This window comes from Lepisma saccharinum, chromosome 2 (assembly GCF_977018435.1).
Source record: "Lepisma saccharinum chromosome 2, izLepSacc3.1, whole genome shotgun sequence".
Taxonomy (NCBI): domain Eukaryota; kingdom Metazoa; phylum Arthropoda; class Insecta; order Zygentoma; family Lepismatidae; genus Lepisma; species Lepisma saccharinum.
In genome coordinates, this window is record NC_139230.1 from 160,244,482 (window position 1) to 160,258,607 (window position 14,126).

A 14,126-nucleotide genomic window follows, 5' to 3' on the forward strand; every position below is an offset into this window, starting at 1 on the left:
TTTATGCTTGCTAATATTCCCTGCTGAACCGGAATTGAATTGATTTAAAATTCCTGACCCTTTAACAACCCTGGTTGAAATTCATTTGTTTACAAACAACCATATTTTTCACGGCTATTTCACATTAATCCCATACGATATACTGAGTTATTTTTCGCAATGTTCCAATGAAAGGTAAGAGATTTTGGCTATTCCTTTTTCTTCCGTGATGTTAAATAGATTATATTCGTCACGCGCCTATAACGTTACTAGCTAACATTTGTGAATTGTTCTTTCCTTGTAACGTTAACATCTACCATACTGAATTTATTTACGTTCCTTATGTAGATGGTATGTACCCAACTGCATTTTGTTCCGTTCCGCTACAGTGGTTTACATTTTGTTACATTCCTATGTAACGTTAATTAACCATATTGCCTTTCACTTCATTCCGTTACGGAGGATTGCATTCATTACGTTCCTATGTATACCGTTATTTACTACCATGTTGCATTTCGTTACGTTTTTTTGTAACGCTAGTATATACCATATTGCATTTCGTTACTACGTTCCTTGTAACTTGTAACGGTAGTATATACCATATTGCATATTACGTTATGTTCCAATGTGCTCATTTCGTTCCGTTCCTTTATAACGTTAATATCTACCACAATACATTTTGTTACGTTCCTTGTAACGTCAGTCTATAACATATTGCATTTCGTTACGTTACATGGGTACCAGCAGTGGAACCATACTTTTCCTCCTACAAAATGGAACGTACCGTGTAACGCAAATTGGGTACGTTACGACTCCCTGATTTACATATCTCTCTGCCTTCTCACTAAATTATCTTTTGGTACCCTGGGAGACTCACAGAACAACATTTAATACAAATAAATTTCGGATCTAATAGCTAGGGCTGAGCCAATACTACCTTGAACCAATACCGATACCGATACTTGTATAGTTCGGGTGTAAAATAACAAAGGTTAGTTACCGAGTCATACTAACTCATCACATCACATTCCTTTAATGACATGAAATAACTCCCAAAATATTCTCTAGTAGCATTATATAACTGTAAATTGTCGTATGACATTTTTTGTGAACTTCTCTCTAGACCCAGAGGATGAAAAGAAAGAGGTTCTTTTTTAAATGTTACAATACTTTAAGTGTTGCTGTTACACCAAAAATCGGTGGGTTGTGTATCTTCTTTAATTTAAAGTAAACACTGTCCATTCTTGTAGTTTGGGTTAACCTGGGAGAGAGAGAGAAAAGCGACGTTAAATATTTGCAAATACAGTCATTAAATTAACTCTCATCTGGCAGGTTCTGTTTATGCTATGCTGTCAGTCTATCATTGTAATAAAAACAAGTCCCTGCGGAATCGGCCGATACACACAGTCACCTGAAAGACTCACACTTAAGGGAAGAGTACAAGAAGAAATCGGTGAATCCACACCTTCCCAAGAACTCCGCAAGCATCTGGCCCGGAAATAGCCAAGCATGATGGTAATTCTGGTTTTAAAAATGTCCATCTTTCCCCACGTGTCTGCGAGCAAGAATTTGAAATGAACGAGTTCCTTTATTTCCACATAGCTATTACCAGGTAGTTACATGCCATCTGGAAGTTTGGGCACAGCTTTCATATTGCCCATACCTTTGATCTTGTCAATCATCTGCTTCCCAGGAGGGTGGAGGAAGAACTACATACCAGTGGCGAAGCGTGACATTTTTACGTAGTCATCGCAAGACTTGCCAAACGTCAGGGTCAATTTTTCAACCGTGGAGGGGGAGGGGGGGATTTCTACATTGATAATGATGATAACAGTGTTCGTACAGACGTGTGAAGTAGAGATGGCCAAATTCATTTTCTTTTACGTTGTATATGATCGTAAAATAAGGAAGACTAAACTTTCTTAAATTCTACCCGAAAAATGGAAAAATTGTTAAACTTCTCTCTCCGAAATCCGGGTAGTAAAATTTCCGAATCGAGATTTTAAATTTTCCGGAATCCTGATGTTGTTGACCTGGTGTGAAAGTAAGATATGTTAGGGAAAAGGTTCTGTCTAAGTAAGTATGTCTGTCACCTCGAGAACAAAAATCTTGATCAGTCTTGTCATTCGTAAGCATAGTAAACACAAAACAACATTGAAGTACTTCGTGTTTTGTAAAGTAAGAACATTATTTTTAGAAAACGATATTTGAACCGCAGGATCAAAAGAAAGAAAAAAAAATGACAAGGAGAAATACTGTGAAGGAAATACAATGGATCCAGAACTGCTTCCTCCCCCCCCCCAAGCTCTTTCTAGCACTAACCGTGGGGAAATTTATGATCTTGCTTACTTATGACGTCACTGAAAGCCTGCCGTGTTTGTAAACAAGGGGGCTGAAAAAAGGCTTCTTATGACCAGACCTTCAAGAGCGGGGGAAAAGCTGTCGAAGGACCTTGGATTCGTAGACCTGCTGCGATGAGTTGGCCCGCCTGACACCATTGCACTCAACAGGAGATGTAGCGGGACCACAAACGAGCAACGAAGCCAGACGTTTCAGGTTTGATTTCTGGTTAAGACATGGGTACATCATGATTGTGACATCATTCATTTCAACAGTTCTCCTCATCGTCCCAACTAACCCAACAGGTAGAGAAGTGACGTAAAATAACCAAAATAGAAAGGAAGAAGGAAAGAAAGGTTTGATAGTGACTTAGGCTGTCAAGTGGACCTCCCAGATGGCATTGTGGCAACGCTGTCGCCATGTAATGAAGAGTCGTAAACGCACGGCCATAAACTTAGACGGGTGGCAGAAGTTTGCGCTGTTGCCAGTTAGGAGCACAACCCCGAGTGTTCGGAGCTTTAAGAAAATGAAAGATTTCGTTGTAGAGTTGCAGTATGGGACTCCATTTCTGTGGCCTATAACGACCTTCCAAATCACACGATCAGCAGCTCTGTATCGAGTGGGACTCGAAAGTGGCCCGGAGAGTGGTTGGTCTGACGCTCGAACTAGGCAACGCAGACCGGTTGATGTTGCCACACAGTGCGCGGGAACCAGAGACATTTGTCCCGCTCTCGCTTTGCTTTTCAAATATGTGGCACCAGCGCAATTCTGCCCAGCCGCCTATTTTTATGGCCGTGCGTTTAGGTTCTATCCCGGTGAACATTGTACAGTAGTTCGAATCTTATTTTAAACTGTAGGTTCAGTGCCGTGTAGCCTATCTCAGCAGAAAGTGGACACTTTCTGTGGGAAACATATTGAGCGGTCGAGTCACAATGACGCTTCAGAGAGTTGTAGGTTCAGAGTCCAGGCCTTGGCATGGATATTCCTTAGCATCGATCAACCTGATGCACCCTAATCATCATTTGATCCTCATCATTACCAATACCCAAAAGTTGAAGAAAAGCGACGGAAAAAAGAAAATACAAATATGGTTGATTACCGGCAGAACCACGAGAGAGAGGAAGGGGGGGGGGTGAAGGGCGAGGTATTTTTTGAATCTTGTGAACCAGTAAGTAGCCCCGTCTAGTTCGCTGCACTTTTTGACAATAGGTGTAGTGCAGGTGTATCCAGATGTCAGGCTGATGCAAGGAAATAACGTTCAACAAATGAGACAAATAGCAGTGTTCAAATTCAGAAGAATCAACAAATGCCTGTCTGCTGCTTTAAACGTTCATTTGATTAGTTACCACATCGCCACGTGACCATACACCACACAATACACCGCTCCAGAACGTAGTGCAAACGGTGCAGACACCAAATACACTACTTGACACCAAATCAACGGAGTAGACGAGTCGGTGTTGCACCGTGTAACCAACTTGATTGATTTTGATTGATTGATTGATTTAGTTTATTTTACTTCGCGTTTTGTACCTCTTAGCTAATTTGCGAAGATGGGGATGAGTGATGAATTGATGAAATTGATGAATGGACATTCACAAACAACCAAGCCCGACCGGGATTCGAACCCGGGACCCTTAGCGTCGCAGCGCGATGTGCTAACCACTCGGCCACAGGGTCGGGCGTGTAACCACCTAGACGCTCGAGTGTGGAGATAGTCAAAAGTGCAGCGAACTAGAAGGGGCTACTAGTGTCTTTCTCAAACCTAAAAGCCCCGTCTAGTTGGCTGCACGTTTTGACTCGCTTTGACTCTCTTTGCACCGAAGCGTCTAGTTGGTTGCACGGTGCAACACCGAGTCGTCTAGTTCGTTGATTTCGAGTCAAGTAGTGTATTTGGTGTCTGCACCTCCTGCACTACCTTCCGGACCGGTGTATGTTTGGTGTATGGTCACGTGGTGCGTGCTAACAAATCAAATGACCGTTTAAAGCAGCAGACAGGTATTTGTTGAAACTTCTGAACTTGAACACTGCTTTGCGTCTAGTTCGTTGAATGTCATTTCCTTACACCGCCCTTGCACCACCCTGACACTGGATACACCTGCACTGCACCGAGTGTCAAAAGGTGCAGCCAACCAGAGGGCCTACTGAGGAATTCATCACATGATATTTGCTTCGGATAATTCTTTGTTTGCCACAAAACTAAGCGGTGAGCTATTCCTTCTTGGCCAAAGCACGCGTTCCTTCACTAGCAGTGACGTCATGGTAGGATTCTTGCTGTTGTGCGTGACTCACATTAAACACCAGGTAAAAGTTTTGCAGAGCGTTCATCTTTCAGTTTGTACAGTTGTGGAACCTATGGCAGTTCAAACGAAAGAGCATAGGATCTCGTTAATGAAATATTCCACAGAAAAAACTAGTTTTTCTTTTTAGAAACCAATTTTTCCGACCACTTACAACTCTACCTACAGTACACGATTTCCCTGTGACAAAAGTTTCTGAAATGTGGCTAAAAGGAAGACACCATGCTGCAACGTATCATTTATACATCGAAATGTATGAGCCTACTCCAGTGCTAACTCAGCCGCACTTACACAGACCTCTGTCGCATTCACACACACACACAAAAAAGGGGTGTTCTGAAGTTCTCCCTCTGCAATTTCTTCAATACAAACACTGGCCTAATAAAATTAAATCATCCAGACAATGTCCCGTTCACTCGAAACTAAGTCGCACTCCAAAACGTATCCAAAAGTGATCCATATAGTGTGCAAAATAAGTCCAAAAATGATCAAGAGACTTTCCAAAAATAATCAACAGAATGTCCACAACATCCAAAAATGATCCACACAATGTCAGAAGCATATCATTCCTGAATCTTCCCTGGACAGACATATGGGTATGCAAGGGGTACTGTAGATATATCTACTTGGCATTCCTAGATATACCAACACTTCGGCACGTACACTCAAAGACGAAAGAAACAGTAGGCGAATTGTCCACCCTCAATTTTAATTCGGTCTGTATTAGACATTGTGTAATGAAATTATAGGTGATTATCAATGTGGATTTAAACGCTACAGATCAAATTTTTCACATCAGACAGACACTTGAAAAAAAGTGGGAATATAGCTAATCAAAATGCCCATCAGCTTTTCATTAATTTCAAAAAAGCATATGATTCGGTAAAAAGAGATAAATTATATAATATATTAGTAGAGTTTGGAATACCTAAGAAGCTTGTTAGTATGATAAAAGTATGCACCAGTGAAACAGAAAGTAAGATTCGTGTGGGTATTAATGTGTCTGACAAATTTACAATTCATGATGGGTTAAAACAAGGATGTGCATTATCTCCATTGCTCTTTAATTTTGCCTTAGAATATGCTGTTAGGAAGGTAAAAGAAACTAACGAAGGACTAAAATTAAATGGTATGACTCAGTTGTTAGCATATGCAGATGATGGTAGACTTATTAGGGGATGATATAAATACAATTAAGAATAATGCTAAAATATTTTTCAAAACTGCTAAAGAGATAGGTTTGGAAGTTAACAAAGAGAACACTAAATATATGCTTACAGGCCGAAACCAAGTGTTAGGTAATAATCAAAATCTAATTATTGATAAGAACTCGTTTGAACCAGTTTCCAAATTCAAATACTTAGGAGTAATATTAACAAATGAAAATTATATTAAAGAGGAAATGAAAAGTAGGCTTAATTCAGGAAATGAATGTTACTTCTCTCTTCATAAACTTTTGTCTTCTCGTTTAATATCTAAGAAACTAAAAGTTAAAATATACAAAACCGTAATTTTGCCTGTAGTATTATATGGGTGTGAAACTTGGTCCCTTACATTGAAAGAGGAACATAAATTGAGAGTATTTGAAAATAAGATCATTAGGAAAATATTTGGACCTAAAAGGGATGAGGAGACAGGTGAGTGGAGAAGGTTACATAATTTAGAACTACATAATTTGTATTCATGTCCAGATATTATTAGAATAATTAAATCAAGAAGACTTCGGTGGGCAGGCCATGTGGCACGAATGGGAGAGGAAAGAGGAGTTCACAGAATTCTTGTTGGGAAACCTGATGGTAAGAGACCAATAGGAAGGCCAAGACGAAGATGGAGGAACAACGTTGAGATGGACCTAAAGGAAATCGGTAGGGATGGAAGAGAGTATATAGATCTTGCTCAAGATAGGGACAGATGGAAGGCCTGTGTTGCTGCAGCCATGAACCTTCGGGTTTACGAAGGCTAGAGAGTTATTTAGTTAGTTATTACACATTGTGATGACAATTAATTGAAATAATGACATCAATAAGCAGAGAAAAATGCCTGCTTCGAACCAACATAGTTTCATTCCTTAAAACAACACAGGATGTAGAATATAGAAAGTAATTAAAATAGCGGTGGACAATTTGCGTACCATTATCATTGACGTTGAGTGTACAACCAAAAGACATTCAAGGAATCCGGGGTTCGAACCCCGGCCTGGCACTCCTTGACATGGGTGTCCTTTGTGAGTATCCCTTCATCAATTTCATCGTATCATCACTCATCCTCATCTTTGCGATTAGCCAAAGTTTGAAAAAAATTCGGAGTAAAATAAACAAAATATATCAAAATATATCCATTACATGTCTCCTGGACATTTGTGTGCTGTGTGGGTGGTAGGCTGAAATGTATATTGGGTCAGCACTGTTGAAACTGTTGAGTCACATGACCTAAGAATGTATTCGTCACCCGTGCTTTGATTGATTGAGTTGGTGTTTTAAGCCCACCTTATGCACAGTAAGGCTAATCTGGACTGGAGCTACAGTTTATAGTGGGATCCGAACCACTATATGCCTTCACCGGGTATCGAACCTGGGACCCCTTGGTTACAAGGGAACTAGGCTACCACTGCGCCATCGGGGAGGCACTCGTCATCCGTGATGTTGTAATAGGTTCTCACTGAGTTGAAATTCACTCCATATTCTTTTTTTGCTCTGCGCCGATTTTTATTCCTTCATCCTTAATTTCTAGCGAACAGTGTACATATTCAAAACTACATTTTTAAAATATAGAAATGGCCTGTTGGTCTTATAAATATACCTTAAACAATACACTTTGTTGCCACTCTTATTGTAAGGCCACCAATTTAATTCACTTATGTAAAATATAAAACTTTTAAAAATATATCCCCTTCCTCTTACATTTGTTGAATTCGAACACACTTTAGGAACATGACATTTGAGCAAAACGTACTATATATCCACAGTAGCACCACAAAACATATTGTCCCCGTATATGTGAGAGGTTTGTAGGTTCGAGTGAAGAATACCGCTGGCGAAATTCTGCCACGTCAGGGATTTATTGTCATACTAAGATTTTTCGGGATTCAGTTGAGTTTAGGCTGAGCTTGAGTTAGCAGCTTGCCTACGAAGGTCCGCTTTGATGATCGTGGTGAGAAGCATGCCAATTGCGAGCGTTGCCACCATTAACATGTTAGCTGCAAGGTCCTGCCAGTTATTCAATATCCAGCCGTACATCATGGTGAAGAGAATGCCAAACAATTGAACTGATGCGTTCAGCAGGCCCGAAGAAGTGCCTTCAGATTCTGGAAATGTGAGTTCAGCTGCGAATTCGAAACCCACTGGCAGATAGCCTGTCATGAAAAATCCTAACAAACATGCCATAATGTAGACAATTTCTATGTAACCGCTGAACAAAATGCCAGTGTAGATCACCATCCCCAAGAAGGAGAGAAAGTAGATACACATTGTCGTTTCCTTGAATTTATGCGTTTTATCAAGTATAAGTCCACATGCTACCGATCCGAACATGCCACTGATCACAATTGTCACACCGATTCCTCCGGCATGTTCTTCTCTGTCCGGGAAATGGGCAAGGACAACCGGATTGAGTAAGGTGGAGATGGCGTAGTAAACTCCCACGTTGATGCCGTAGGTCACCAGGAGAATCATGTAGCCCTTGTTCTTCACCAGCCGGACGATGGACTTGATGAAGTTGTCATCTTCGTCCGTAGTGCGTTGGGCCGCGGCGCTAGGGGCCAACGGGGGCTCGTTCGTGAACAGGAAGACAATGAGGAGGAATACAATGGAACAAATTATGGCCACAACTAGAAACATGAGAAACAAGCCGTGCCCAATGTCATCCAAATTGTCGTGGTTTTTCACTACCACTGGAGGCACAAGGAAGCCAATTGCAGTTCCAAGCTGGTTGCCCAAGACTCCGATGGAACATGCCGACGACACCTGGTTGGGGCCAAACCATACGGCCGCGAGCTTCGGAGGGATTCCCAGGAGGAACATCTGAGAGAGGGCAACCACAGTTTGCCCTGCGAAGGTAACCGAGAAGAGATCAGGAGACACTGAGGCTACTTTGATCCAAGATCCCAGACAGGTCCCTAGGGCTCCAACAATCACACACCATCGAAGGCCAATTCTACTGAGAATCCAGGAAGCCGGAAAGACGAGCGGGATGTAGGTTACCATGAAGATCATGGATGTCCAGTCCACTGCGTAGCTGTCCACCATGTAGTACTTCTGCACAATGTTTGCAATTATTGAGTACTGGATCCAATGTACACCGTTGGACATGGAGTGCATGACAAACAAAAAAAGGATAACCCATCTTCTATTGTACACCTTGTACTGCGCTGTGGGTGGAGAGGCGGTCATCGTTGTAGAGGAGTCGTTCTGGACGACGGGGTTGGCTTCAGTTCCGGCATTGTCCTCTTCGGAGGTCGGGACTGGTTTGTAGTCCGCCATTGTCAATGACGTCCTGTCACACGAACTATTATCGCGATCGAAGTGAGCTAGAGATTTTCACGCCGTCGTGCCTACTTCGCGTATGACGTTCGTTTATCGCAGCGTTCAAGCCTCGAGGCAGCAAGGTCGGATCGCTCTGCGCATGCCTGCAACAGATAGTGAAAACACGCCAACATGCGCGCATGCGCGACTCACTAAGAATCTTCGAGATTCCCTCGTAGCGTTGCTCTTCCTTCTCAGTCTTGTCATTTGCACCCCCTCCCCCAGTTTCTCTCCCCCACTCCGATGTCTTCTACTGAAAAAAAAACAATCACGTGAATATGAAATCACACGTTTCTTAATGCTCAAATCTCATTACATTTTTGCAAGCACGATGTCGCAACTATTAGCTAGGGATAAGCTATTAGATAAGCGAAAATAAAGAGTCCCACAACGCAATAGAGTAGTTTGCTCTGTAGGCTGAAATTCTCAACCACCGCCCCTCATGGAGGAACTAAAAATAGATTCGATTGAATGCTGGTGTCATATTCGTCACGTTCGAGTTGTTTATGACGTCAAGCAGCAGCCGTCGTGGGCAGAACTTTCAATTTAAGTGATGGGAAATACTGCCTCTAATTACACGGAAAGTAAATACGTGTAACAACTAAAATGAAAGACTGCTTCATAAAACATTCCAGTTAGCAGTGAGGAGGTGGTGATCATAACCCCCTTCCCCTTATCTAGCAGAAAACCCAAGGTCGTGCGATATCGTTGAATATTTGTCTGAAGATCATATATGGATTTTATACCAATATCGCCGATGAGATAATACTGGAATGGATCCTTCGGTAATGATTTATTCTCAACCAGTCCCTTATCGAGAAACTGATAATATAGATTTATTTCTGGTTTTGCATGTGGGGATGTACGAACTCGACATTTCGATATTGTGTGAATATCTATATTCAGGATGGGCCAAAAGTGCGTAACCACCTCCAAAAGACAAATGGACTGACATGCACCATTACAAGGTCCCAACACATGGTGTGGGGTCTGGTGCGGGGCACACCCAGGTACCCCCAGACGACAAAACTAAATGCTAAGAGTTCTAAACCTAGCGTTCCTAACCTACCACTTAGGTAAAATAATGTGAATGTGGTTTTCACTTGAACAAATTGATTCTCTTAATAAGCATTATTAAGGCAAAGTATTGAGGATACTTGCATTGAATTTTAAAAAGTGCCGGTTGGGCGTGTTGACTACCATTCACAATTTCCGTCTGTTTAAATTTTAAAAGGGGGGAAAAATTCCAGAAGACTCTTGTCCAATGTATTTTATAATATTTAGTGTTTATGTAAAAAAAAAATATTAGAAAACACTAAAGATGATAACTAAGACAGATTTTATTAACGTAAAAAACACATCATTTCGAAACCTTTTTCACACCTTCACACGAAGAACCAAAATAAAACTAAAACAATATTAACTATTATTATTTGTAATACAGCGCATCATTTCACTAATCCTTAATCTCGTCGCTGAAGTAGAAACAAAAGAAAAAGAACTTCCGTTTCGTGAAAATTTCGTAGCATTTAGTTTTGGAATTTGGAGGATTCTGGGCATGGCCATCACTCTAGCTCCAGGGGGTGATAGCATGACCCCATGGTGTGAGTGAGGGGGAAATCCGTCTATGACATTCTCTCGAGATGACTGCCACCTTGAATGTCGCCCGCCATATCGGAGCAAATTTCGTTTTCTTAAATGAAAAGTATGCACCAGTGAAACAGAAAGTAAAATTGGTGTGGTATTAATGTGTCTGACAAATTTACAATTCATGATGGGTTAAAACAAGGAGATGCATTATCTCCATTGCTCTTTAATTTTGCCTTAGAATATGCTGTAAGGAAGGTAAAAGAAATTAAAGAAGGACTAAAATTGAATGGTGTAACTCAGTTGTTAGCATATGCAGATGATGTAGACTTATTAGGGGATGATATAAATACAATTAAGAATAATGCTAAAATATTTTTCAAAACTGCTAAAGAGATAGGTTTGGAAGTTAACAAAGAGAAAACTAAATATATGCTTACAGGCCGAAACCAAGTGTCAGGAAATCAAAATCTAATTATTGATAAAAACTCGTTTGAACCAGTTTCCAAATTCAAATACTTAGGAGTAAAATTAACAAATGAAAATTATATTAAAGAGGAAATAAAAAGTAGGCTTAATTCAGGAAATGCATGTTACTTCTCTCTTCATAAACTTTTGTCTCCTCGTTTAATATCTAAGAAACTAAAAGTTAAAAAAATATACAAAACAGTAATTTTACCTGTAGTATTATATGGGTGTGAAACTTGGTCCCTTACATTGAAAAAGGAACATAAATTGAGAGTATTTGAAAAAAAGATCATTAGGAAAATATTTGGACCTAAAAATGAAGAGGAGACAGGTGAGTGGAGAAGGTTACATAATTTAGAACTACATAATTTGTATTCATGTCCAGATATTATTAGAATAATTAAATCAAGAAGACTTCGGTGGGCAGGCCATGTTGCACGAATGGAGAGGAAAGAGGAGTTTACAGGAGATGGACCTAAAGGAAATCGGTAGGGATGGAAAAGAGTGTATAGATTTTGCTCAAGATAGGAACAGATGGAAGGCTTGTGTTGATGCAGCCATGAACCTTCGGGTTTAAGAAGGCTAGAGAGTTAGTTAGTTAGTTAGTTAAATGAAAAGTTGTTGCGTGACATTGCATATTAGGCTGGCTACAAGTAGAAAACATAAGACCTACGTTCCTGTTTTTCTGTGTGAATGGTCTCCCCAGGTATTGCTGTAAATAGGTGTGTATATGTTGAAAAGAAGTGAGAGGGAGAATATGTTCTTTTGTTGTGAACAGTAAGAATGAAGACGATGAAGAAATGGTGGAAACCTGCCTTTTGTTAGTGACTGAATTGGCCAACTATTTGCATGGAAATAGAAAAATGAAGCTTTTCCTTGAGTTATTTTACGGGAAAGATAACTCAAGTTAAAGCTTTTTTTCTATTATCATACAAGTAGTGACATTCAGTCACTAACAAAAGACAGGTTTCCACCATTTCTTCATTCTTACTGTTCACAAACCAAAGAACAGATTCCCCCTCAAACTTCTTTTCTACACACACCACATCTGTTTGCAACACCTGTCACACCTGTGAACACCCGCGCTTACCCGGAGGACCACATACAGAGTAAAACGGACACTAAGTGTTTTGAATTCTACTGTCAGAATTTTGCGAGAAGCACGATTGTGTGCTCAGTTTTATGGTAACCTTGTTTATTCTCATAATTTGCCATTTCGTGTAATTGGCCAATAATGATGCGGAACCACATCTATAAAATACAAACAAGCAGACACACGTCGTCCATTCCCAGCCTCGGACCTGTTGAGACAGGATGTCTCGCTCGCAGGGAGTCGTAACGTAACGAAATGGAACGGTATTTTCAATTACGGTTTCCGTTACGTTACAACCAGAAACAGAATAACTTTTTTCGTGAACAGAAACGTTACCTCAGGTATATGAACATTACGTTACAGGTGTGCATAACGGTACCGAACCATAACTGATCTCTAAAGGAGTAGGTCTTCACGTGACACTTTAACGTTACATCCATTGCCGGCACCCAGTAACGTTACAGGGTAAGAAAGAGGTTCGTCACGTATTGACTAGTAACTTTAGTGTGTGTGGAAAGTGATAGTAACGTTACAATTAACCAGTAACTTAATTGAGGTCACGGTTGTAAAAACGTTACACTCCTTTTCTCAAAGCAACAACGTTATTTATAGCTGGTATGATACAGACGTTCCGATGTGCAATACCGTGTCCGATGCCGTGTTCCGGAGAGAATAACATAGGTCTCTCGTATAATTGTGCTCGTTACTTTTGTAACGTTACAGTTCTTTTCCTCCACAAAAGTCTGTTTCGAAAAAGTGATACACATATCCGTTACGAATAGCAAATACCGTTATCGAAGGCGTTTTCGAAGAAGCCTCATAATTATGATCGGCAGCATACTAACATTACAGTACTTTGACCCCTTGAAAGTCACTAAGTTATAATACGTATTTTCGTTTTGGATGTCAGTGAAAAAATTAAATTGTAAAACAAAACGTTTGAAAACATCCGTAAACAAGATTCGGCGTGACAAAAGTTCTGGTTATTGGAATTTACTTATTAACTATGTATTTATCACAAATATATTTCTTTTCTGCATACTTAATCGCTTTATGTGAATTTGTTCTAATTTGATTATTTATGCAAGATGAATTTTAACATGTACGTTCACTTTATACGATAGCAAAGCAAACGTTTGTTGAGGGAAAACGTTTATATCTATCTATCTCATCTCTCTCTCTCTCTCTCTCTCTCTCTGTTTACATGTGTTACATCATTTTTTTTTAAAAAAAATACAGTTGTTTGGCGATGAGAATGATTCGTGCTTAGATTAAGTTGCTGAAGGACGAAACATAAAGGACCAACCATGGTCGAGCCAAAAAATCATCCGTGCCAATCGTTCGTCCACCTAAGCGAGAGGCAAGCTTTCTCCTATCGGAAGACCAAAAATAATTGCTTGTTGCGCGACCTTGAGAAGGCGAACCGAACTGATAGCAGCAGCACCACGCAAAATCGGAAAATCTGAATCCTGAAACTTTGTACACGTGACTTTCGATCACGAAGCATCCGAGTAGACAACGCCTTGGGGCGATATGAAAGGCACTTTTGGCAAGTAGAAAATGCGTAGAAACGAAATGTTAGATGGAATTGTTGTACGAAACAAACGAAACCGCGTTTGTGCAACTGGTCTGTAGCTAGACAGGGCCATTGGACTCTCAAGAAGGCAAGAATTGTATGGAAAGTGATTCTTAAAACTAAGCGAATAAAATGACAGTATATTTTATCATTTACAAGGGCCCTCATCCGCTTACAATTTTGAAAATTACTTTCAGTAATTCTTGTCTTCTTGGACAGGAGGTGCATTAAACTTTTTGGTGTAGAAACAGACAGAATGCCCG

The 14,126-nt window shown here is 40.3% G+C and overlaps 1 pseudogene; it reads right to left on the reverse strand.

Annotated features, from left to right (window-relative positions):
* Window positions 1-7,463: 7,463 nt before the first annotated feature.
* On the reverse strand, window positions 7,464-9,101 carry LOC145984547 (choline/ethanolamine transporter flvcr2b pseudogene; annotated as a pseudogene).
* Window positions 9,102-14,126: the final 5,025 nt, after the last annotated feature.